This window comes from Miscanthus floridulus, chromosome 6, assembly GCF_019320115.1.
Source record: "Miscanthus floridulus cultivar M001 chromosome 6, ASM1932011v1, whole genome shotgun sequence".
Taxonomy (NCBI): domain Eukaryota; kingdom Viridiplantae; phylum Streptophyta; class Magnoliopsida; order Poales; family Poaceae; genus Miscanthus; species Miscanthus floridulus.
In genome coordinates, this window is record NC_089585.1 from 83,995,680 (window position 1) to 84,020,367 (window position 24,688).

Consider the following 24,688-nt stretch of genomic DNA (forward strand, 5'->3'; position numbering starts at 1 on the left):
ACTAGCAGCTAGAGGATGAGGTGGAAGACATGGCAAAGAAGCTGGCCAGTGACATCGACCTATTCGGCGAGACAGACGGCGATGTCGAAGCCCAATAATCTGCTCAGAGAACATGCTGTAATAACTAAATAGAGTAGTTAAAACATGCAAGGGCATAGACAGACATTTATGTATATGTACAAATGTTGACATGTGCATGCTTATGCAGTTTGCTGGTATTGCGGTGAAAAAATCATTGTAGTATTAACCCTAATGCAATTATATGTAGTATAAGTAGCTTCCGAGCAGTTAGTTCGTTACTGAACTCTTTGGCATTAGCTAGCCCATAGTCCATAATGTCGAGCGTGGAGCCCATGCACATGTAGGAGGAACAGACATGACCAAGGAACCACAGTCGACCACCCATGACACAGTGAGTGGAGCCTATAGCACGTATAGGGAGAGATTGAAGACTGGGTCTTCTCTATAGAGAACAGAGTGGAACATGTGCTACTCAGTGGTTGGTGAAATAACTTAGAGATAAACATAGTATAAGTGATGTTCGAGCAGTTAGTTCTTCACTGAGCTCTCGGCCTTGGCTAGCCCATAGTCTATAACGTCGAGCGTGGAGCCCATACATGTGTAGGAGGAACAAGCATGACTAAGGAACCATAGTCGACCACCCATAACGCAAAGCACAGAGGTCATAGCACGTGTAGGGAGATATCAGAGACTGGGTCTTCTCCATAGGGCACCGAACAGAATCTGTGATGCTCGATGGTCGGGAAAACATTTCGGAGATATGGAGAAATGCAGTGGAGTGTTTTATGGCTATCACATGTTGAGGATATGGAGAAACATGATGGAGCGGTTATGGTGATCTCGTATTGGAGTTCATTAAGGAGTAGCTTAGAGCTCGGTGACTATAAGTGGAGATTAAATTGTAATGGGGAAAAATAGAGACAAATTATGGCGACCAAAACTTTATTCATCATGGAGTGGAGAATACATATCTGGAGCATTTCAAGGATAGAAATGTATAAGGTGCTCGATGTGCCATGAATTGGGGATATTGATTCCATCCAAGTCACATAGCCGATAAGATCCTAGTCGGGTAACCTCCTTGATGATGTAAGGCCCTTCCTAGGGGGAAAAGAGCTTGTGCATCCCTTTAGTTTTTTGCTTTCTATGGAGAACGAGGTTGCCGACAGCAAATGAACGACCTTTAATGTTGTGATTGTAGTACCTCCACAAGCCTTCTAGGTATTTGGCTATGCAGACACAGGTGATTAGGTGTTCTTCCTCAGCCCTGTTGATGTCCTCTGTTCGAATAGTCATGGCTTGCTCTTCATCATAATGTTCCACCCTAGGTGCTAGGAAGGCAATGTCTGCTGGTAGTATGGCTTTTGAGCCATAGACCGAGAAATATGGAGACACATCGGTGCTATGACTAGCTTGAGTGTGCAGTCCCCAGACCACAGCTAGTAGCTCTTTGAGCCATCTGCCCGGATGCTTTTCTTCTTTCTGATATAGCCTCTTTTTGAGGGCATCAAGGATCATGCCATTTGCCCATTCGACCTAGCCATTGGCTCTAGGATGGGCAACAGAGATGTATTTAATGGTGATGCATCAGTCTTCGCAGAAGTCCCAAAAATGATGACCAGTGAATGTGGTTTCGAGGTCGGTGATAATGCTATTCGAGAGACCGAATCTGTGGATGATATCTTTGAAAAGCTCGACTACCTTCTTTGTAGTAGCCGAGACAAGCGGTTTGTAATCGATCCACTTGGAGAATTTATTGATGGCGACGTACATGTATCGAAACCACCTGGCGCTGGCTTGAAAGGCCCAATCATGTCCAGTTCTTGTGCTTGGTGAAAAATTAACATCCTTCACAATGTTGGATGAGGTCTTCTGCATCAGAGATGGCCGTGGGCTAGTAAAAACTAGCTCAGAAAGCTTTGCTAACTAGGTTTCTTGAGGCCACATGGTTGCTGCAGGAACCAGAGTGAATTTCTAGAAGTAGCTTCACCCCCTCTTCTTGGGTGATGCATTTCTATAGTATCCCTTCCTTGGCACTTTTCCTCATCAAGTTATCGTCCACCATCACATAATGCTTGCTTTGATGGATTAGGCATTCAGTTTTAGTCTTGTCGGCGGGTACTTTGGTGCTGGTGAGGTACCTGATGAACTATTCCCTCCAATCAGCGACCGGCGAAGGTACCGTAAGTACTAGCTGCTCAGCGGGGGAATCTCTTGAACTTCCTTCTCTTTCTTAATGGATGGTGCCAAAAGATCTTGAAGGAAGACCCTCAGCAGAATCGTAGTGTGAGAGGAGCCTAACTTGGATAGGTGGTCGGCGACCTGATTTTGATCTTGTACCACATGGTGGTACTCGATACCATAGAATTTCCATTTAAGCTTCCTAATTTCAGCACAATATGCATCCATCTTATCACTGGAGTAGGACTAGTCTTTGTTGAGCTGGTTGATGACCAGCGTGGAGTCCCCATATACCATGAGGTGTTTGATGCCAAGCTCAAGGGCTATATGGAGTCCGTGGAGACACGTTTCATATTCAGCGGCATTGTTGGAGGCTAGAAAATGTATTCAGAGAACATATCGGAGCTTATCCTTGGTCAGCATAATAAACAAAAGGCCTACACCAGCACCATTGATGTTGAGGGCGCCATCGAAGTACATCACCCAGTGCTCAGGGCAAGTAGCGGCGATGGGCTCTTGAATCTCGGTCCACTCAGCGATGAAATTAGCGAGCGCCTAAGACTTGATGGTAGGCCTACTTCTGAATTTGATGGAGTAAGTGCCAAGCTCGACAACCCATTTGATGATGTGGCTGTTGGCCTCTTTGTTGCGAAGAATGTCCCCTAGAGGGAACTCAGTGACCACGGCGATCTTGTAATACTCGAAATAATGACGGAGCTTGCATGGCATGATTAGGATAGCATATAACAACTTCTGAACTTGAGGATAATGAGTCTTTAGTTCGTTAAGGACCTCGCTGATGAAGTAGACTGGACATTACACCTTATAGGTGTGCCCAGCCTCCTCGTGTTCGACAATGATAGCTGTGTTGATGACACGAGAAGTGGCGGCGATGTAGATCAGTAGAGTTTTGTCTGGTCAAGATGTCATCATGATTGGAGGCTTTGTTAGAAACAACTTGAGCTGCTTAAAAGTTGTATCCACCTCCTCCAACTAGGAGAAGCACTCAGAGGCCTTGAGGAGTTTGAAGAAAGGTAGTCCCTTTTCACTGAGGCGCGATATAAAGCGGCTGAGAGCAGCCATGCAACCTACAAGCTTCTGTATATCCTTGACGCATGTTGGCCATTTCATATTGGTGATGGCAAAGACCTTGTCGGGGTTGGGTTCGATGCCACGTGCACTGATGATGTAGCCTAGGAGTATACCGGACAGAACTCCAAAGATGCACTTTGAAGGGTTTAGCTTCTATCGGTACCTTTTTAGGTTGGCGAACATTTCTTCGAGGTCAGCGATGAGATTATCGACGGTCTTGGACTTGACGACCACATTGTCAATGTAAGCTTCGACATTGCGGTCGATCTATTGATCGAGGCACATCTGGATTACCCTTTGGTAGGTTGCCCCAGCATTCTTGAGTCCAAAGGACATGGTGGTATAGCAGTACGCACCAAAAGGCATGATGAACGATGTCTTGATCTGGTCTTCTTCCTTGAGGGAAATCTAATGATATCCGGAGTAACAGTCGAGGAAGGAGAGCAGTTTGCAACCGACAGTGGAGTCTACAACCTCATCAATTCGAGGCAGGCCGAAGGGGTCTTTAGGTTAGTGTTTGTTAAGATCGGTGTAATCAACGCACATTCTCCATTCTTTATTCTTTTTTGAATGAGAATATGGTTTGCTAACCACTCAAGATGATACACTTCTTTTATAAATCTAGTAGCTAGGAGCCATTTTATTTCTACCCAAATGGCCTCCTTGTCTAGCATGAATCATCGCAGTTTTTGCTTGATCGGTTTGACGGTCGGTGAGACATTCAAGGAGTGTTCAATCTTCTCCCATGGTACCCCTGGCATATCTGTAGGTTTCTAAGCGAACACATCAGCGTTGGCACATAGGAAGGAGACGAGTGCGCTATCCGATTTGGGGTCAAGGTGAGCCCCAATCTTTACTATCTTAGAGGGGTCGTCGAGGCCAAGGCCAACCTCCTTGGTTTCTTTGGACTTGGCGGAGGCGCGAGGAGGCTCCAGCGATGGGATCTCCAAGTCATCGACGGGCACCGTCTTGGCGTTGGTGACCACACTGGCCATCTTGATGGAGAGGTCGGTAGCTTCAGTGAGGCCAAGACTCTCTATCTCACAGGCTTAGGCAATGGAGAGGTTGGCCCATAGGGCCAGGACTCCTGTAGGCGAAGGCATCTTCAGCACCAGATAAGCATAGTGCGATATAGCCATGAACTTGGCCAGAGCTGGCCGACCAAATATGGCGTGATAGGCGGTGTTGAAGTTGGCAATGTAGAAGTTGATGTGCTCGATGTGGTAGTTGCTTGCCATGCCGAACTATACTGGTAGGGTGATCTCTCCAAGTAGTTTGGATGCCTTGTCAGGTACCGCACCCTAGAAGGAGGAGTTTGAGGGTGTGAGATATGTTATCCCAAGGCCCAACTCCTTTAGGGCTTTAGCAAAGAGGAGGTTCAGAGCTCTCCCATCGTCGATGAGCACTTTTCTAAAAAGCACTTTCTAGACGGTTACATCGAGGACGAGGGGGAAATGCCCCATGTAAGGGATATCAACCCACTGGTCGGCCCTGCTGAAGGTGATGGGGACCTCAGACCAAGGACGATAGCTGGGGTTGGCAGCAGTGTCTTCCATAGTGACGGCGAGCACCCGGCGGGCGGCGAGCTTCCATTCTCTTCTGCTCTCGGTGGAGACAAAGCCCCAAAGATGGTGGTGACCACCTTGTTGTGATCCTAGAAGGCATTGTTAATGCCCCTAGGTGGTCGGCGGCCTTTGGCGCCATCACTGTTGTCGTTGTTTGGCTTTTTGGCCTAGAATTCCTTAGCTAAGCCGAGGCAATCCTTCATCTTATGCTTGGCGTTCTTGTGGAGAGGGCACGGGCCATCGAGGATCTTCTTGTACTACTTATCATAGTTGCGCTTGGCTCGAGGCTTGTTAAAAGCAGTGATGATATGGTCTGGTCGGCGGCGGCGATATTGACCAAACTTGGAGCCTTCTGGCCTATCACGGCCACTTTCCTGATGATCGCTGCGACGGTCGTTGTGGCGCCGGTCGTCGGGGCGATCATCGCTGCGGCGAGTTGGTCGATGAGTGCCTGCATCCTAGTTGAAGCGTACCTCGGCTTCCTCGACATTGGCATACTGGTTGGCGGTCGTGATCATCTCGCCAATCCCTGTGGGCGGCTTGCGGTTGAACTTGGAGCGTAGCTCGTGGTGGTGGAGTCCTCGGATGAAGGCGGTGATGACCTTAGCTTCCATGAAGTTGGGAATAGAATTCCTCATCTCAGAAAAGCGTCTGATGTAGTGTAACACCCTAAAATTAGCTACTTTCTAAAAAGAGTAGAATGATTTCTGTTAATTATTTTGTGCTCATAAAAACATAGGTAAAAGAAAATTTTCTTTAAATTAAAAGCCAACATAAGGGTAGCAACATGTTTGTGCATGCATGCCATTGCATTGGTACTTTTATGATGAGTGGTTTGAAAAATAAATTCAAATCTCAATCTTCAAAATATTATTTTCAAGTAGTGGTTTAAAAAGAATTTAAAAACTTGCAAAAATAAAAGTTAGATAAGATGCTTGTTTTGAAAATTCAAAGGCTTGGAAAAGGTTTTAAGATGTGTTAGAATGATGCCTCTCTTTTCAGGAATCTTTCCGACCTTTTTCAGGATTAAATTCCTATTTCTTGGAGCTTTGTCTTTTTCCTCGATCAATTCAAAAGTCTTTTCTGGGAGCTAAAACCACTTTGGTTGTGTTCCTTATCCTTCCATCTATCCCTAGGAATTTTTCTAGTATTTTTTGGAGCTCAGAGATATTTTTCAGAGCCTAAATAGTAATTCTCAATTTTCTATAATTATTTTAATTCCAAAAATTAATTATTTCCTAAAATATCTCGGATTTTCAAAATCTCCAAACCCTGCGTATATATATATGTCGGCGTAGCCCTCGATGTGCTGATTCCAAAAGTACAGCCCGTTTTGCGAGACGCCACTCCTATCGCCACAGATCGAACGCCGAAGTTCTCCACAGCTAGGTTTCCGGTGAACTCTCCATCGAGCTTTTCTAGCCGCCTTGGATGTCTCCGGTGAAAACCATCACCGCCATAAGGTAGATCTCATCGTCCTCTACGTTGGCATGCCTTTACTTTTGAGAATCCGTGATCTGTTCATCGTTTCCCTAACCCTTCTTTCTCTACTCCGGCGAGAAACTCCATGGCCGGCCATGTTCTTCGTCCTCTACGGCCTCCACCAGTGCACGCCACCGCCCGTGGCCCATGGCCCATGTGCCTACGCCCTGGCTCTGTGCGCCACTGCTGGATCGCGCCCTAGTCCCAGCCCCTCCGGTCATGTGCTCCCGCACACAGGGAGCAGGTACCGTGCCTGCAGTGGCTGACGACCACCGGTCGAGTGGGCCTTGCCCCACCCCGCGTTGCCCTAGGCCCCTGCGCCGTGCGGCCCTATGTCGCCGCTGTTTGGCCAGCCGAGCACCACCTGGCCAGGGCCTTCCCTTCCCTGCACAGTAGCAGCAGATATCCATGATCGCGTACATACAGAAGCTCAAGGTTGAAGATGACCGTATTTACAAGAATGTCACTGGTTCACTAAATCTTCGTTGTTTCTTCGTTTTAATTCCGTTTCAGTTCATTTCAGTTGCGTTAGTTTTGTGTCATGGAGATCTATGCAGTAGTGCTATTAGTTTTCATATTATATGTTTATGAATTTATTTTATTAAAATATTAATTGTGCTATAATTAACTAATCGCTGTTTAAGAAAAATTGATTTAGGTTTTTGATTTCGATTCGATTGCACGAGTTTCATCGCAATGTGTGATACGTGTTAGCAGCGTCATCCAATATAACAAATGTTTCTGAATTTTAATATAAGGTATTAATTTAATTTATATTTATTCAATAGCTTTCAATTAAAAGCAACTACATAAGGTTAACTTCGTTCTTGTCGTGTTAAATCGTGCCAACGTAAGGTACGCGTTAGTAGCTACGTTTATCATGTCCCATGTTCATAATATTATAATTTAAATATTAATTTGATTAATGATTATGTAAACTTGTTTCTAAATAATAGCAACCTGTTTTATAATTACTTGTTAATTAATGCCAACTTAAATATGTATTTATTAATTATAATTTGCTTAGTTTAAACATGATTTATATAAAGTCAGTTAACATGCTTTCACATGCATTTTTCTCTTGCAAAGTTAAAGTTTAATTTGCTTAAATGATACGTGCATGTTTATATATAAAATATGACTAGTTCAACTAGGCTTTTAAAATAAAATATGATTTTGTGTAATCTGAGTTAATATGCTTCATATAGTTTTCCTTAATTAAAATAAATCAAGCATATAGGCTTTCTCTCTCTTTTATAATATAAAATCCCGATAGTCATTTCTTTTTAATGATAGTTCCATTATTGGTGATTCTTGCGTTCTCGTGATTGTAGCGATGATCCCACTCTTTTAGTATATTATTTTATAAGCAAAATCTTTCGGTAGATGTATCTTTTCAACCATAGCTCCGATTAGCGTGCCTCGCGTGACTATGTGTTCGTAGCGATGCGTAGAATCGTATTTCAAACTCTTTTACTTATTTTTCTATGATTGGTGTATTGTTCTGATATAGATGCAATTGTATGCTATTCATGTATGTATATGGATGTTGTGTGGTGTTCTACAATTATGTCCAGTCGGTGAGATATACGTGGTGATCCAGAAGAAGAAGAAGGACATTGAAGACTAAAGCTTATCGAAGGATCGGTATTTTAAGGCAAGTGTGCCAAAGGCCCCTTGTACCTATGAACAATTACTATTCATATTCATGCATGTGTTTAATTTGATATACCCTTAAGGACTTTACCTAGATGAATACTTGTACCACATATCCTTGTTACCTAGGGTTTGGGTATGCATTTTGGATAGATGCTGCAGTGCTAAACATAGAATAAATAGTTAAACATGACTAAAGACATTATGCAATATGGTAACATGAAGCTTTTTAGCAACAGATAGGGGGCTAGAGCACGAGATTGAGTACTCTAGTGCCTCTCCATAAGGACTTAATCTAGAAGCGGCAACCCAGGAGGTTTCATACAACCCCGAGTGTCATATGGCTCTGACTTTAACCTATTAACTAGATTATACTAGCTCGTCTATAGCTTCCAGTAAGGGTAAGAGGGTATCTTTCCTTTTTTTGCTAGAATGTGTGTACCGTGCTACGTTGCCCATACGTGCCACTCCTTAGTAGCTATGACTTGTTAGTGCGACTAGCTAAGGGTTACATAGTGAAACCCTACCACACTTCCTAGGTAGAGGTGTAGTGGGCAAACCTTGGCATTGGGAATCACGGCTCGGTGGGCAAAGATGTATAATTTCTGTAGAAATATTTGACCTATTATAACAGTCGTGCTCACAGATACAAGCGGTCTAGATCCTTCAAGATTAGTGGTTACTGTGGATGGTTGGGAATTAAGATAAACTTGACTATACTTTAATATCACTTGAGAATTGGGATTGTTCACTAAAGTAGTGATACAGGATGCTAAAACTTGATCAACTAAAATTGTGAACCGCAGTCAAACAGTGTCAAGCCTTTTGAGCCTCATAGATCCCTTTGGTATACTTGCTAAGCATGGTGAGCTTACACTTGCTTTATATCCAATGAAAATCCTGGATGGATACCAGATTGCTAGTCCGAAGGAGTTAGCCTTGTTGTCAACCAGTCAGTCGTCCCTGTGGATTTGGAGTCTTCGCCTAAAGATCAGAGTTATCTTTCCGCTGTCTATACTCTGAGGTTATATTTTTTATACTAATATGTTATGTATTTAAGCACTGTCTATTGATATTACCCTTATTTGTGGCTATATGTGAGATTTGACTTCATAGGCTCACATATAGTGTGTATCTGGTTTTGTCCTTAAAATCGGGTGCGACATGTAGCTACGGAGGAGCTCGGATGGCTTCTGATAGATGCAGTTTAGATCATGCTTGGTGCCCGGCCGAGTACATGTAGCCATATAGTTGTCGGTGAAGACCTTCTTTAGCTCTTCCCAGGATCTGATGGAATCTGGGATGAGGCTTGTGAACCAGTTCATGGTGGTTGGCGTTAACATGATGGGAAGATAGTTTGCCATGACACTGGTGTCTCCTTCGGCAACGCGAACAGTAGTGGCATAAGCCTATAGCTACTGTGTTGGGTTCATCCTTCCCTCATAGGGCTCAACCCCAGTAATTTTGAAACCACAGGGCCACTGAAGTGTTTGGAGTGCCCTCGTGAATACTAGAGGCCCTTTGAGGCTATCGGCGCTGTGATCTACAGCATTCCAGCATTGAGCGGCTCGAGAGCTGAGTCAAGGTTATTGTACTCTTGCTTATACTCTTGATGGTGACGTATTTCTTCTTCATGGTGACCAAAGTGGTGCTCGTCGATATGTCGTTGTGTGTCTCGGAGATTATTGAGGTGCACTCAAATGTCCTAGTCAACCTCCTAGTCATGTTGGTGAAGGTGCTCAACACAGTTGTCCCTAGCTCCCCCCTAGAGGGGTTGCCTGTTATCGCAATGTTGGTCGATGAAGCGACTTGGGCCATGATCGGATCTTGGCGCGGCTGATTGGCGAATCGAGGTTGTGGAGTATGAAGGTCTCTAATCTTGGTGGATCTTGTTGACCTAACAGTGCACCGCTTTAAGCATGGCAACGACCTTGGTGACCTCTAGTGTCTGTGGGAGCTAGGTGAGCTCATTAGCGGCCACTGCCAGATTGGCACTTGGAGTCTTGTAGACGTCGTGACCGTCAACACGGATAAACTCATCATCGAGGTTGCGTTGGAGTTGCCTTCCTCGTGAGTTAAGCTGAGCCTCGGCCATCACAAGGGTAGCCTCATTTGACCAGTGCTACGCACAGTTGATGTTCCTATTGACGTGGGCAGCGTGGTCCTCCTCGGTTTCCCCTTATCACAGAGGGTTGTCGACGCTAACGTTGAAGATTGTGCCCCCACGGAAAGGAGGGAGAGGAAATAGTTCGGTGGTGGTTTCGACGACGATCTCCATAGAGCCCTAGGACTTGGAGTCTAGATTCTCCTCCAGGATGATTTGGAGGGATGCTCTAGGGTGTCAACCGACATGCAGCATGTTGATGGCTGGTGGAGGCTGGTTCGTGATCTAGTCGGCGAGAGATTAGACATCTCCAACCTAGTCAGTGAACTTGCCCCATAGGGCATCCTAGTAGGCGGTGGCAATGTTGGTGAGCCCAAAGGGTAGAGCCACAACCACTGGAGTTTGCCGAGCAACCTCCGATAGATCTAAATCAGAGGGTGGTCAGTGCTGAACCAGAGTGTCTAGAGCTAATTCAGCGATGGAGAGGCAATCGGTGAGCTTTTGACCAACCTGATCGATGGATGCAATCAGATTGTCATTGTTGATCTACCTCCTCTAGTGATGAGGAAGCGGGCGGTGAGTTGTTGATGAAGGCAACCTCGGAGGTAGTTCTGAGATTGGATTTGCAATCATAGGTGTTGGGGTGATCAACGTAGAATCGATCTACACCGGCTCGATGAGCGCTCAGACTCCATCAGCATTGATGATCCACAAGATCAATACGACCAAGAAGATTTGGCTGAGCTGTGGGATGGACAAAGAGCCTAGGGCATGTACCACCTTGTCTGATATAGAAACAACATGCACACCCCTACCTAGCATGTCAACTATCGATAGAATATCATCGGTAGTCCTCCGAGGGGTATCCCACGAAGGTAGATAGATCGGCAGAGAGGCGTGTAATCAAGAACAAGAAGGCAATAGAGACACATGAGTTAGATAGGTTTAGGACATTAGTATGATGTAAAACCCTAGTCCTATGTTCTGTTCAATTGTATTGGCTATCGTATGATATTGCTTGTGTTTGGAGGGGGGTCCCTGCCTGCCTTATATAGTCTAGGGGGTAGGGTTACAAGTCGATTAGATCTAAGAAATAACTGGAAAGTAATAACAGATTACAGGAATCATGGGGTCATACATATCCTAATAGATCTCATAGTATCTTCATGATATCTTCTCAGTGTCTTGTGGGAGACACAAAGCAGTGTCATGCTCCGCAAGGCTTCATCTTGTAGGTTGGGTCGCCCCTAGGGGCGTAGCCCATGTGGTCTACTGTGGGTATCCAGGGTCATACTCCCACATCGTGCATACCCCAAGGGGTGAAACAAAGACCAGTCCTACAATGGTGCCTTTCTTCATCAATGACCCATCAAAGTACATCATCTAGTACTCTTGGTCGATGATTGTTGGTGGCATTTGGACCTCGGTCCACTCTGCAATGAAATTAGCCAGCACTTGGGACTTGATGGCTATCCGGGAGGCATACACAATGCCTTAACCCATCAGCTTGAGTGCCCACTTCGTGATCCTTCCCATAGCATCCTAGTTCTAGACAACCTCGCTGAGGAGGAAGGACGTCATGACCGTCATCGGATGTGACTCAAAGTAGTGATATAGCTTCCTCTTGGCTATGAGGACGGCATACAAGAGCTTCTAGATTTGGGGGTAGTAGGTCTTAGAATCAGATAAGACCTTGCTAATGAACATGGGGTGCTGTACTTTGAGGTCATGCTCCTCTTCTTCTTGCTCCACCACCAAGGCAACGCTAACCACCTGCATGGTGTCTACAATGTAGAGCAGAAGCGGTTCTCCATCAGTCGGAGCAACCAGGATTGGGGCCTTCGTCAAAAGCTGCTTGACCATGTCAAGTGTCTCATGGGCCTTAGATGTCCATTCAAAGTAGTTGGCCCTCTTCAGAAGCTGACAAAGGGGGAGACCTTGTTCACCAAGGTGCGAGATAAAGTGGCTGAGCGCAACGAGGCACCCGATAACTCACTGTACCCCTTTATGTTCTGAATCAGGACCATCCTTGTAATGGCTGAGATCTTCTCCAGGTTGGCTTTGATGCCATGCTCGGAGATGATGAAACCAAGCAACATACTTTGGGGTTGAGCTTAATGTCGTTTGCTTAGAGTCTTGAGAAGGTCTGTTCTAGGTCGGCTACAAGTTGGTCAGCCCATTTGGACTTAACCATGATGTTGTCCACATAGGCCTTAATGGTCCACCTGATGAGGTCCTCGAAACACTTGAGCATATAATGTTGGTACATAGCCCTAGTGTTCTTTAGACCAAATGGAATCATGACATAGCAGAATAATCTGAATGGGGTGATGAAAGACATCATGAGCTGGTCGGACTCTTTCATCATGATCTAATGGTACCCAAAGTATGCATCAAGGAAGAAAAGGATTTTGCACCCTAAGACTGAATCGACTACTTGGTCTATGCATGGTAAAGGAAATAGATCCTTTGGGCATGCCTTGTTGAGACCCATGCAATCAACACACATCCTCCATTTCTCACTTTTCTTTCATACAAGAATGGGATTGGCTAACCACTCAGGGTGGTACACTTCCTTGATGAACCCGGCCACCAACAGCTCGCGATCTCCTCACCAATGGACCTATGTTTCCCCTCAACGAAGTGACATAGGCGTTGCTTCACCAGCTTACAGCCTGGGCTGACCTTCAAACTAGGCTCAGCGACTTCCCTTGGAATGCATGGCATGTTTGAGGGTTTTCACACAAAGATGTTAGCGTTGGCATGGAGGAAGTCAACGAGCGCGCTTTCCTATTCGGAGGAAAGTGTGGTGCCAATGTGCACCACTTTGCTTTTAGAGCAACTGAGGTCTATGAGGACCTCCTTAGCGTCCTCCACTAGCTTGAAAGACCCAGTCGACCACTAGTGGTTAGGTGTTTCTTCGGCAACCTCCTTCTTGATGGTCACAAGTTCCTTGGAGGCGAAGATTGCCACGGTGTGATGACAGCACTCGACCTCACACTCATAGATGCGCTGGAAGGACATGCCGATGGTGATGATCCCGCCTGGGCCTGGCATCTTCGGCTTTAGGTAGGTGTAGTTGGGGACGACCATGAACTTCGTGTAGCATGGTCATCCTAGGATGGCATGGTAGGTTCCATGGAACCCAACCACCTTAAAGGTGAGGGTCTCCATCCTATAATTGGACAAATCCCCAATAGTGATGGGTAGATCGATCTGCCCAAGTGGCACAGCCTGCTTTTCGGGCATGATGCCATGGAAAGGTGCTCTGGTCAGCTAGATGCGCGATCGATCAATGCCCACGGTGTCGAGCGTCTTGGCGTACATGATGTTAAGGATGTTGCCTCTATCCATCACACCTTAGAGAGCCGCTTTGTACCAATGATTCAGTTGACCACGAGCAGGTACCTCCCTAGTTGTGGGACGCTCTCTCGATGGTCGGCCTAATCAAAGGTTATGGCATCCTTTGACCATCGGTGGAAGGTAGGCGCGGTCGGCTTAGCCTTGTAGACCTCGCGGTGCATAAGCTTCTAGCAGCACTTGGAGTCATAGGGTGCTAATCCTGCAAAGATCATGAGGCAGCCATCTAGCATTAGAAAGCCACCATCCTTCCCCTTGGTGTCATCCGTGGTCGGGTTGGGGTCCGTCCTGTGCTCCCCCTTGTTGGAGCCTTTGGACAAGAACTGCTTCATGAGGCCATAGTCCTTGTAAAGATGCTTGACGGGGAAGGCATGGTTCGTGATGAGGACATCACTACTTCATCGCATACAAGCCAAGTAGAGGAGGAGGTCTAGCATGGGTGTCCAATTAATCTTTTTCATGGTGGAAGCCCAGTCCAACTCAAGTTCGAGTCTGGTTCAGGCTCCAGGACCAGTCTGCCTTAAACTGGTCACCCAAGACGCATCCGGACTCCGTTTTCGACAATCTATATATGGTTGGAAAGCTAATTTGATAAGGAAGCCAATCCAAGCAGTTTCACATCAAAAGACCTTCGGAATCAATGGGAATCGTCAAAACAAGTCAGCATCTAGAATCTACCAAGGTGCTACGACACCGTCTTTTGGTCCGTTGGACCGTGTATCATGTTTGGGCCCATTAGGGGGCGCGTCCAGGGGGTGACACCAAAGACTCTATAAATAGCAGTCATCGCTCTCCTTAGGGTTTGGGTTTAGTTTAGTTCTTGATTTCCTCGTGAAACAGACATCGTTTTGCTGCAACTGTCGCCGCCAAGGCCGCTTGCTGTGAACCAGGGCCCCAGTTCTTGATCTTGTTCGCCTATGGCGATTAGTCCTTTCGAATAAAGACTTGAAATCCTTCTTCATTTCATAAGCCTCATATTTATTTGCAATTTCAGATTGCGTTCATCCTGTTCTTGCTTGTGTTCTCGATTCGCTTGCAGGAAAGCCTTCTCGGTGAGGTTAATCGCGTTCGCGTGGTTGATAACCAACGGAGCAGTGGTGTAATGGTTGCGGGGGTCCGAATCAATCTTGGTTCAAAGCCTAGATTGTGAACATCGAGTCTCCACTAATCGATGCTATCATACCTTTTATAAGATCGGGCCTAGTCTACAAAAAGTGGTATCAGAGACCTTGTTGCCCGTTAAGTATAACTTTGTTTCCCCCTTTAGATTGTTACTGTTTTTGCATTACCTATAGTCCACAAAAAGCCAAAAAAATATACATCATCACATATTCCCTGTCCTATAGCTAAAGGGTGCCTAGCTCAATCAGTTAGGTGACCCAGCGGCACTCCTCAGGTCCTAGGTTCGACTCCCCGTGAGAGCGGATTTTAGGCTGAGGTTAAAAAAATTCCCTCGCCCGTCCCCATGTGCTAAAGCACAGTGGAAGGCCCTGGTCCGGTTCTCATAGGGTAATGGTACCTCCTGCGTTAGGATGCGGGCAGGGATTTGGGGGTTTTCTCGATCTGTGTGAGAAGATCAAGGGAAAACCCGGGGGGCCATCATAACCCCCCGTAGGTTGAATTTTTTTTTATAGCCTCATTGTGCCGTGCAAGTTCATCTCTGATTTGTGTTGTTGAGTTTGTGCCCTAGGTCAAGTTCTTGTTGCTGGTTTTAGATCGTTTTTTAGTCCAGTTTGTGTTTTCTCCTTTGTTTTTCATTATAATCCGTGAACACCTTCAAGTATTGCTGTGATTCCTTTGTATTCATCAAACCCTAGTCCACGCCATCTTATTAGTTACACTTGTCTTCACTGTTTTCATCAAATCCTTGTTGTCGTGACCAATTTTGCGTACATTGTTCCTGTTTTGTCCTCTAATTCGGAGCCCGTTCTTAAAACTGGTCTAGTTTTCGCATACAAACTCAGATTTCAACGTTCCATATATCAAAATTGATCAGAAAAAAATTTTGGATCCGTCCATCCCCCACCTTTTTAGGGTCGGAGATTTTTATTTTGGTCAAAAAGTGGTCACAAGATTCTCTTTTCGTGGTCACAAGGTCTTTATCGATTTTGAGCACGTCTTCTAGAAATTCCATAAGCCACGTCTTTCACTTGTTTAAGCTCATATTTTTTGTGGTTACTTCTTTTGTGCTCCTAAGTGAAGAAAAAATATCAAAAAAATAAAAAGAAAAAGTTAAAGAATCCCAAAAAAACAACGATAGCCCAAAAATAGAGAAAAAGAGAGGGGCAAAAGTGGAACAATATCTAGAGGAGCACATAGAGAGTGCCATTTGAGCTATGTTTGCGTGTGCTGATTTCTACCTTGTTCCTAATCATATTCTTGCTATTCACGTCACTTGATACATCTGGTACTTGGAACATGAGTAGGCCAGCAACTAAGATAAGTACTTGGGATACTTATTCAGCTTTGCTATTCAGTTGTGAATTTTGTTATTCCTTGTTACTATATTGTGCCTGTTCAAGCTTCACTTTCTTCTAACCAAGTACAGGTTTGCCTTGCAACTGTTACACTCAAGCTACAACGGTATCATAGTCACCGACCGATTGCACCGCCTGTTGCTTTGGTAAGAACACTTGTAAGACCGTGGTAAGACGCTTAAGAGTTGAGTGCCTTATTTTTCCTTATCCACAACCTAAGTAGTTGGTAGGGATAATACTATTTGTGTTGTCTTTTTCTTTCTACTAACCATGTCAGGAAAAGCCGAAGGCAGCGGCCAAGGAAACAAGGACGCACCTATAGATTTCAATGACTGTGTTTCTAAGAATGAGCTTTGTGCTGTTCTTGATGACAAGTTCAATGAGATCCTTCAACAAATCACCAATTTGGCCAAGAGGATTGAAGATATTGAACAACAACATCCTGAACCATGTCCCTAAAGAAGATGATGATGATCTCTCTAAGGAGGACGATGGCAACGTAGAGGCTAAAGCCGAAGCTCAACGATGTGCTAAGGATGCACGTAACCGTAATAGGTTGAACTTTAATCGATGCGGTATGCGAGGTAACAATCAAGGTAATAATGATCCTTTCTCTAAAACCAAGTTTAAGATACCTCCTTTTTCTGGTTCTGCTGATCCTGAAGCATATTTAGATTAGGAGATGGCTGTAGATCAAAAATTTAGCTCCCATCAAGTACCTGAAGAATATAGAGTTAGACTTGCTACTAGTGAGTTTACTAGTTTTGCCCTTTTCTGGCGGAATGATATTTGCAATAATGCTAATGCTAATGCTCAAATACCTCAAACCTAGACTGTACTTAAATGATGAATGAAATCAAGATTTGTTCCTCCATACTATCAGCGTGATCTACGATTAAAACTGCAACATTTAAATCAAGGTAGTAAAACTGTTGAGGAATACTATTAGGAGCTTTTAATTGGTCTAGCACATAGTAACATACAAGAGGATGATATGGATAAGTGTTCTAGATTTTTTGGAGGTTTACATCGTGAAATACAGGATGTTCTTGACTATAAAGAATGGACTAGATTTTCCCAATTATATCATTATGCTATTAAAGCTAAAAAGGAAGTATAGGGACGACAACCTAGGTGATCCACGACTCCATCCGCGACTCCATCCATTCCTTCACGTCCAACCGAGGTGAGTACATTTTCTAATGTGCAGACACCACCAGCGCCTGTAAAGAAGAATTCTCCTATCACACCTTCTTCTAGTGGATCTACAACACCTTCCTCTAGCAGCTTTTCTAAAGTTGTGTGCCACCACTGCAAGGGCATAGGACATATTGCTAAAGAATGCCCCAGCAAACACGCATATATTGCTACTGATGATGGTGGGTATGCTAGTGCTAGTGATGAAGAGAATGAATTTGCACTTGCAACTGATCTTTATGTAGATAAATTTGTGGATAGTGCTTGCGGGGGTATTAACCCCTATACCCTTACGGCTAGGCTTGGGCCGACCCGTCCCAGGGGGTCTGGCCCACTAGAAGACGATGCGCAGCTCGGCCAATCTATTTGGAGTCCCGCGCAAGGAATCAAGGTAGATTTGGAGATCAAGCAAGATCCTGGTTGGTTAGAATAGGAATCCTTATCCGGCCACCTATGGCAATTATAACTAGTTAGGATTAGTTTCTAGATCTGTAACCCTGCCCCTAGACTGTATGAGGCAGGCAGGAGACCCCTCTCAAAAACATCTCTCATTGACATACAGCAATACAATCAGACATAGGATGTAGGTATTACGTCTTCACAGCGGCCAAACCTGGATAAAACCTCGTGTCTATCTTGCGTCACCATCTTATGTAGCTTGCGCATCTGTCTGCCGATAATCTACTACCTTGGGCATACCCCTAGGTAGACTGCCGACCATATTTTGTTGACAGTGGCACACTAGGTAGGGGGTGTGCATACTGCTCTCTAGGCGAACAAGATGGTCATCATCCCCGATTCCATGGCTACGCCAAATGGCCTCATGTTCACCATCGGCTAGATCACCTGGACCACAGGCTCCGACGACTTCATCGCCATGACCACGGAGGAGGCACGGATTCAATATGCATCGACCACTACTTCACCTGCATTGGCTACGGATTCGACCATGGTGGATCTGGCTCTAGCCATGCCAGCGTCGTCTTCAGCCACGCCGACAACCCGTCGTCCGCTCCCTCGCTACAAAGGGAGGCAGATCGACAACACCGACCTGCTCGACTCCATCGATCGGGTCGACACCAAACTTGCTGAAACCCTAGCTCTAGTAAGTTCAATTCAAAATCAACCTAATGAGCAGGTAACCACTACCCACAATAGATCTACCCGACCAGCTTGGGCCAGTCATCCTGCATGACTCGATATGGATCTCATGGTCACATCTACTCCTGAAGGGTGCTCCGTTCGTTGCCAGCCAGCCCCCGCGATGGGTCTTCGGCTCTCCGAGTATGAAGCCTTGATGAAGAACTACCAGGCCTAGCCCTACGGCCTGCGCAACTTCATCAACATGGTCTAGATTGAGGATTATCAAGAAGGATCGGTCCACACAGTTCAAGAGGGTGGCTCAAGCTCCTCGTCCGGCATCGCATCTAATGGCTCCATCCACACCAAGCTCCAGCATCATGACAATGAAGGCGTTGAATATGATCTGGATATCCCAGACCACGCCCTAGGGTTCCCATGATTCCCATCCTTCCCACCAAGGCGAGGAGACATGATCAATGTTGTCAGTAATGACGAACCACCGGCAGTTGGCGAAACAGAACAAGAAAGGCTAGCATGCAAAGCATGCAATATTGACCGGTTTAATCACCGACAAATCAAAGCCAAGGCAGAAGAGGAGGCACGATGCATAAGGGTCCAGCCATGCAACCTTAACAATGCCTTTGACAGGGTGGGGGACAAGCATGTCTTTAGGACTCCAAGCGTCAACGTAGCTGTTGCTATGGCGATAATGCAACGACTACCCAATACCCCAGAAACCCAGGTAGTTCGTGATGATATATAAGCTTACCTGACGGCTACTATAGCCCAAACCGCAGAGATTGTAAATCAAGCCCAGGCTCCATCCGTCTCAGTCAAATCAAGCCATAGCCGCCAATACTCAAGTCGCTCACAGCCACCCAACCAACGTGGCTCGCGCAACAACGACCCATCAGACAACCATCAAGGCAGAAATGGTGGAAGCCCAGTCCAACTCAAGTTCGAGTCCGGTTCTAGCAAGACGGTTGTCCACCCAGAGAGTGATAAGACACCCTCCTCACAACCTATACCTTCTGAGACTATGGGTGACTAGAAGATCTAGAGATCACCCTCTTGCACTTCCACTCAGCTTGAGAGTCACGCTGAAGTCTCTTCATAGCAATAGCAATATTCATCAAAGCACCAAACATCTGATAGCCCCCTATATACAACTTCTCTTGCAAGATACAAGAGAGACCATGATTGAAATGGTCCATCTTCTTCTCATCATTGTCCACATGGGTCCCAGCATATTGTGCAAGATGGTTGAACTTGTTTACATACTTTATCACGATCAAGTTTCCTTACTTCAGCTCGAGAAACTCAGACAGCTTCCTGTTTAGCAAACCAGCAGGAATATAGTATTAACGGAAAGCAGTGGTAAACTCCTGTCAAGTCACATGGTGGTCCATAGGTTGCATGGCATTAATAGTGTCCCACCAAGCACTGGCAGATCCTAGAAGTTGTTGTGCGATAAAGCACACCCTCTGCTCATCCGTCACATTGAGCAGCTAAAACTTCTACTCCAGAATATGAAGCCAATGCTCCACATACAGAGGCTCCACAGTCGATGTGAACGTGGTCAGGTGTGTCCCCAAGAAGTCCTGGTAGGAACAGGGCCTCTCGGGACCATGGGCACCACCCCCGTTCTCGCCATTGTCACCAAGGCCTCCACGGGCGAAGCCACCAATAGCCTATGCCAGCATCTTCAGGGCATGGGCTGACTCACAATGAGCAGCCAATATCTCGGCCATCATCTCTGCATGAGTCATCAGAGGTGGTGGTGGTGGCGGAGGAGGACCAAGGAGTGGGGCATCATGGCTCTTCCCATTGGCATTGCCATAATCATTGCCATGACCATTTGTGCCTTGGTCTTCACCAAGACCATGGCCCATCCCAGCACTAGTGCTCCCATGACCAGACCTTAGGTTTATCTATAAACAGATAGGAACCCACCGTTGGGAACCAAGCCTCCATACTTAGAAACAAACAACTAGAGAGATGACAAGGCCCAATAAATGGTAACAAGTGAGAACTTTTTCTTAAGAGTTAAAGCATTTCTCTTATTTATTAACCTATCATATTAACTACCCAAAAATTATATGTGTGGGGGAGTTTAGCTTAAACAAGATTCTCTTTTCATGATGCATGGATCGACCTATTCGTTCGCTCAAGCCAGAATATAGCGACATTCGCATATAATTTTTGGCACAGCGCACACTCACTTCCTGTATGCTAAACGATTCTTACGCAGCATAAGTTAGTGTACCTATAGAATATTGATTAGATAAAACCAGTGCTACTATCCTAGATAGACCATATTACTAGGGCTTATACTTACATCATTTATCGCATCCAACTTTTCTCAAAGCTTTTGTTGGTCAAATTTTAGGTTTTGAAAAGAGTTTTTAAACTCGTAGACTCATTATTGGCTCAGATACCATCTAAGCTAGAACCAACCGAAATAACACGCTTTCGGAGGTGCTCGTCTTCCACTAGAAACTAAGCACCCCGAAAGTTAGCTACATCGGACAGTTCCGTCGAGCACACCCCACGAGAGAACTCGAATCAATCCATGTTTTACCTCCAGAATCCAATAATGAGTATGAGCTTACAATACTTAGTCCATTTCATACAACATGGAGTCTTAGAAATTATTTATTACAATAGTAGAGTTCAGAGTGCGATAATTAAATAGCAGAATGAAAATAAACATCTAGCGGAAATAATACAAGGATCCATCTGTGCCCACTAGAAGAATCCTCTATACAAGAGCTACTCTTCAAACTGCACCTGTAATAGGGGTAAATAAACTCTGAGTACACAATGTACTCGTAAGTCTTACCCGACTAGTGGGAATAGTTTTTCAACTCCAAGGGGTATGATAGGCAATATGGGTTTGTTGTTTTCTTTTTGTTTGCAAAAAACATTACTAGAAGTATGCCCTTACGATCAAGTTTAATTAGCAGTCATGATTACTTTATCAATTAGTCACTCTAGGTAAGCACCTGTTCTACTTTCAAGTAAGGGTTGAGCAATCAGAACCAATTTACCATCTTTTATATTCCAATTCTTACTATGGTGCTAGATCATAGCCAAGTCGTACCGTCTCACAAAAATGGTGATTCATGAACCAATGCATCCTAGCTGGGTACCCCAAAACACATACCCCATTTGTATCCTAGGCACAAATAAGACCAACCCATTCCACTCCTATCATGGGGTCTAGGTCCCTGTCCAAATTTAGACTCCAAGCCCCCACACTTGAGACCCAGTCTCAATATGGTACTTAGACCTCCACCTTTCCCCATTTCCAATCAGTCAGTCCGAAAAGAGCCAGAACCTATGACAAGAGCGAAATGAGCCTTCCCGCTCCTATAAGCAAGTATGTGCTCAGGATAATAAGTCTGTAACCTAACTACCATCCACAGCAACGGACGGTCCTCAATCAACATGGACAGGGAAAACATTATAACCAAGCTAAGCCATGTAGCCACGGGACACAACTCATCACATCCACCATAACCCATACCATATCCCTATCTGGTCTCTATTTTCCTTTCATCATTTTATCATGAGAGTAATTATAATAATCACCTATTGTGAGTAACGGTAGGTTACTCATGCTACCAAAAACCTAAGCATAGCAGCTACTCGAACATGTACTAGTAAGACTCACAGGACAAATATATCTATGCATGTGGTTTCCATAAAATTCCTATAATGTAAATGCACAACACATATATATACGGTGAATTATAAAATAGAGGTTATGCACGGGGCTTGCCTTGGGCAAGCATGGTATCAGCTGAGTAAGTCATCGGTGGCTCTGGGACATCCTCCCTCATGAGGATCTCCTCCTCATACTCCTTAATGATCTCCTCGAACTCACAATCATCTTTGGTCTCTATCTCCACCAACTCGTTCTCTACGTGCATGTGATGATGATGCAACACTTAACATTTAGGCAACAACAACTCTTAAAATAAGAATACGCATACTAAGCTACTAAGCTAGCTCTAATGACTAAGGTACTAAGCTAACTATCATCTTCATCAAGCAAAGTGTTGGGTTCAACTAACAAACAAGTAGCTTTGCAATTTAAGGGTATATCTATAGTTCTACTAAGGATTTAATGTATATTGAAACAAAGAGCATTTAACTACCCTAATGCTTAGTATATTCTAAAGCTACAAAAATTATAGTGAACACATAATAATACAATGAAACTACTACTAAAATTTTAGGATCAAAATTATCACCAATTCACCACAAAAATTCCTACAATAATCAACTTAATAATATTAAGCATTCTCATACTATTTAATAGCTCTTAGTGTCAACACATATAAATATAAACTAAATATACCAACAGATAGATCATAATTTTAGAAACCAAACAAAATTTGTTTCATAATTTTTAGACACCAACATGATTTTATATTAATTACCAAAGATCGGCTCAAAAATTAAATTAGAAAACTATTTCTAATTCCTTAGGAAAATGAAAAGCGAATCTCCCACGTGGCCCGCGCGACACAGCGTGCGTGTGCTACGGCCCGCCAAAGCGGCCCACGCGACGCCGGCCCGTGCGTGAGACAGCCCGCGGCGAGGAAATCCCACGCGTGTTGGCGCTTTTGCAAAAGAGACCCCGTACTTCTCCCAAATCACAACTAAGTGCTAACACTATTTTCTCCTCTCTTAGACCTTCTCACTTAACCCCCGTCCTTTCCCTAATTCACCCGCACGCACCCCTGATGGCTTAGTGCACGGCAGCGCGGTGGACGGCGACACAGCGTGGACGCACTGACCACCTAGGACCTACGCCGACCCTTCTAACAGGTCGGTCACTGTCTCTGACCCGAGCGGCTACGCTAAGCGGTGGTGCGGGGTGACATGACTTGCTGGGGAAGGCTGCAGTGGCGCGTTCGTGATGGCGGCGCCACTGTTCCGGTGAGCTGGGGCAGCTACAGACCTAATTGGTTAGCGCGCGAGCATCAGGAGGCTACCGTGGACCAGGCCGAAGTGATGGTTGGAGCGTAGGATAATGGAGAAGGGCTAGCCTCGTGTGGTCGAGCCATGCAGTGGCGCACCATAGTGGCATGGACGTGTCAACAATGACGGGGAGGCGATAGAGGTTCGGCTATGGCGCGTAGGGCGAAGAGGGGATGATAGCGAATCTAGTGGTGCACAAGAATTGGCTCGGGGTGAAGTGATGGAGGGCGGCCCTCGGCCATGGCCAAGCGCAGCCTTATCGGCACGGCGGCGGGAAGAGTTCCAAATTAGAGCTTGGCCATGCACGATTCAAGGCTGGGTGGGGTCAGGCAGCGAGAGAACTTGATGGTGAAGCCACAGACATGCTGAATTAAATGGAAGTGATCACTCGGTGGCGAATTTGATGGCGTGGCTCAACGGCGGTAGCAGAAGGAGAGAGAGAGACGAGGCGGTAAGTGGGCTCAGCTCGGGCTCGCCTTGGTGGGACATGGTCGGCATGATCGTGAAGGCACACGCTCAGATGCTACAGACAAGCGCGCGCGTCCACGACCAGCATGGCCCGCACGGCGCTGCGCCATAAATGGCAAGGTGACGGCGAGCTCGACCATGTGCGCGCAGCAGTGGCGGCCTCGAACCGAGCAAGGAGCGGCGCAGAGGTGTGGAGAGAAGCGCGGACGTGATAGTGATGCAACGACACCGGCAGTGGCTACATCGTGGCGTGGGGCGGGGCGGCAGTGTGGCAGCATGGTGGGGTCGATCAGTAGCACTGTATGGCTAGGCGAGCAGCGGTGGCGGCTCTGCGCGGCAGTGGCCAGTGGCGGCCAAGCCGCAGCCAAGCCATAGCCAAGCCACAGCTGGCCGAGGGCGACCCTGGCCCAGCAATGCGGCCTCGCGCGCGTGGCCCAGTCGGGATGCCACGACGAGCACAGGCGCATGGTGGCCGCGCACACAGGCCGAGCAAGTGATGTGCATGAATTTTAAAGTATTAATAACAACCGGACTATGAAAGTTGAGACTAAACCACCTTCACTATGCTCATGACATGATTTGGTAATTTGTTTAGGGCGTAACACCGAGGGTGTTATACTCTGCTCGCCCGCTTCTCCTCCCGCTCCTCCACTCTCTCGCTGCTGGCACGCAGCGGTCGCGCGCCGCCACCCCGCCCTCCCTCTCTCCCTCCGCGACCTCCATGCCACTAGAGAGGAGGGTGACGGCGGCGGCTTCCGACGAGCCGCCCCTCCCTCCCTCCACAACCTCCATGCCATCGGAAAGGAGGGCGACGACGGCTTTCGGCGAGGTAGGTGGGTCCTTCTCTAGATCTGAGCCCTCCTCCTCCACCTTCTCCTCTGGATCTGAGCTCTCCTCCTCCTCCTCCTCTGGATCTGAGGGATGCCACGGTGGCTAGGGTTCCAGCGAGCTCTGTTGCAGTAGCATTGTTTTGTTGTTGCAACAAGTATTCTTTTTTGTTGCATTAGTTT